Source organism: Microplitis mediator, chromosome 3 (genome assembly GCF_029852145.1).
Source record: "Microplitis mediator isolate UGA2020A chromosome 3, iyMicMedi2.1, whole genome shotgun sequence".
NCBI classification, from domain to species: domain Eukaryota; kingdom Metazoa; phylum Arthropoda; class Insecta; order Hymenoptera; family Braconidae; genus Microplitis; species Microplitis mediator.
Window position 1 is genome coordinate 7,726,246 of NC_079971.1, and position 2,816 is coordinate 7,729,061.

The 2,816-nt window shown below is 27.9% G+C and overlaps 1 long non-coding RNA gene across 1 annotated transcript; it reads right to left on the bottom strand.

Moving 5' to 3' along the window:
* Positions 1 to 1,891: 1,891 nt before the first annotated feature.
* LOC130665580 (uncharacterized) lies at positions 1,892 to 2,816 on the bottom strand. Its single transcript, XR_008989554.1, has 3 exons — positions 2,525 to 2,816; positions 2,103 to 2,247; positions 1,892 to 2,027 (listed from the first exon to the last, which is right to left on the bottom strand). It is a non-coding gene; the product is annotated as an uncharacterized LOC130665580 (long non-coding RNA).

Sequence of the window (2,816 nt, forward strand, 5' to 3'; positions counted from 1 at the left end):
GTGACGCCCTTTGTAAGGACGACCAGAGTAACAGTTTGCTGTTATAATCTATAGTACATCCGCTCGGTATGAATAGACAAATAAGTTGTAAAACGGTATAAAATTATAATATTCTTATATCAGCCACGTGACCTCAAATTCCTTGGTTGGACGACAGAATACAAATAATTCCATACTCTAATTTATAGATTAATAATTGGTGCCCGATCGCTCATGTGTTCTCACACTAACCCCGTGAAGTTCAATCGAACTCCTCGGCTGAGTTACAGAACGAGGTAATTCAGTATTTTGATATTAAATAATAAATTTAAAATAAATCTTTCGCCCGTCGCCTTTACTCACTCCGATCGTGACTCTAATAAGAAAACTCAAGTAGCATCTGGTAGAACCGCCGCTAAATTGGCTAGTATTTGTAGTACAACAAGGTGTTAGCTATAATGCTAACGGCACAGAAATAATTATCACGACAATAAAACATTTACGAAAGGTTGTATTCACGATGCAATAACTCAAGCAGTTAATAGTTTTCAAAAGACTCAGTTTTACACTAATTAGCCATGATTATTTTGCTTCCCATTCATAACTCATTCGAACATCAACTCTTGGTGTCCTTAACTTTTCTTGCGTGTAATAGTAAATTAGTTATTGAATGTTAATGTACATATATTTGTAAAATAAGAAAATAATTGATTAAATAATCAATTATTTATAGCTTTTGGGTTATCCTAATTAAGATAAATTATTTAATCTATGCTAAGTGTATATATTAGTCGATTCAAATTGTTTTGAGTCGTTTTATATAATTTTTCTTGATCAGAATAATTACCCATGGCAAAATGCTGTCGAACTAGATGGACTTACGTAGATATCCAAAATGAAATAAATTGGATCTTTGTAAATCTACGTAAGTCCAATCTATTTTTTCACAGGTATTGAAACAATAATTTTAAAAAACGAATTTGATTAATTGCTGTAAGAAAAAAAAATTATCGAGGTAAAGATATTCACTACTTCTTAAATCACATTTTAAAAATTATTATTTTTTAACTTCCCGTTAGGAAAATCGACAATCTTTGAAAATTTTTTGACATTTTCAGAGAGATGTGTGTGTGTGTGTTTGTGTGTGTAAGCGCGCGTTTGTGTGTGTAAATGTAAGCCTCATATCTTTTAATGAATGAACCGATCTAGATGGTTCTTGCGACATTCGAAAGAGTTCTTATGAATTTAGATCCCCAGCGAATTCTAGATCATTTAGTCAAATAGATTCTGAAATATTTGAGAAATACGAAAAAAAAAAAAATTTTTGTTCCGTATTTTTTCATATTTCGAAAACTGATTGAGCTTCTTTAGGCTCTACAACTGATAATATATTAAACTCAAACCTCTGCACACAGTAAAAAATATTGTGTAAAATCAACACAGTTTGTGTGTTAAAAACGGTTGACACAAAATTTGTGTTGAAATTTCGACACAAACTTTGTGTAACCCCTTTCTAACACAAAGATTATGTTAAAATATTGACACAAGAGGGCGCAAAGAATCTTTCACTTTCTAAGTGTTGATTTTAACACAAAATAAATGTTAAATAATTTTATTTATTCTAATCAACTGTTTCATACCTATAAAATAATTTTTTTTTATTTTCTCAACTGCAGTTGATAATATTTATTAAAAATTTTTTTTTTTTTTTTATTATCTAAATTTTAATGAATCAACAGTTACCGAATGTAAATAATTGTAGGTAAAATTTTAAATAATTAAACCAAAAAACAAATTATAGGTTTTAGAAATGAAGCAGCAAATTAAAAAATATTATTGTCTTTATTATTCAATAATATTTATTATATTTTCACATTAGATTATAAGAAATAATTAGTTATAATAATAGAGTGATCTTCATTAAACCTATGCAGTTCCCAACTTTTAGTACTGGTTAGAACGTAGTACGAGGATCGTATCTAGTCTAGCGTCGTTTGAATCGACAAAGAAAAAATCCAAATTATTCAAGTTCGGGAATACCCCGTGAGCTGCAATGAACAATAACTTTATAATAATAGACGATTAAAATTGAAATTTGAAAGTTTCTGAAAATGAAGATTAACCTTTTAAAACAAAGTCGTTAAACGTAACCGGCAAATTTAGTTTGGCCCAAACTTTAGTGTTATTCCACTCCAGAATAAACATGACAGTCACTTTTTGATTTCGATTTACATCAAAATTTTCAATGTTAGATGAATTACCACTCATCTAAAAAAAATAAAACTTACGTCAAAATAAATTCAAATATTGCATACTTGGTATAGAAGAAAAAAAAAATTAATAAAAAAAAAAAATCAATAACCAGCAGTTAACAAATTCAGAAATTTTTATTTATAATAATCACAAATTTTACAGAGAATATTTTTTTAATATCTGCTATTAAGAGTACTTTATTTTATAAAAACAAATTTTAAGGTTATCTTAGAAGAAAGAAAGGTTATCTACAGTATTCAAAAATTTAAATAATAAATAAATAATGACTCACCGTTGATTACATCAATTTTTGTGTTCGTATTATAAACTCACTTTATTGTTAATTTTTAGATTAAATAACTTTATCAAGTAAAGAACCGACGCACTGTTAACACAAAGTTAATGTTATATTGATGGAGATTTTGACACAAACTTTGTGTTAATTCCACAGTAACACACAAAATGTGTTAGTAAAGAGTGTATCACACATTTTTTATGTTACAAAATAAAGTGACACAAACTTTGTGTTAGTTTAACACACTACAATTTTTAACACATACCGTTTTTGACACAAATACACAATA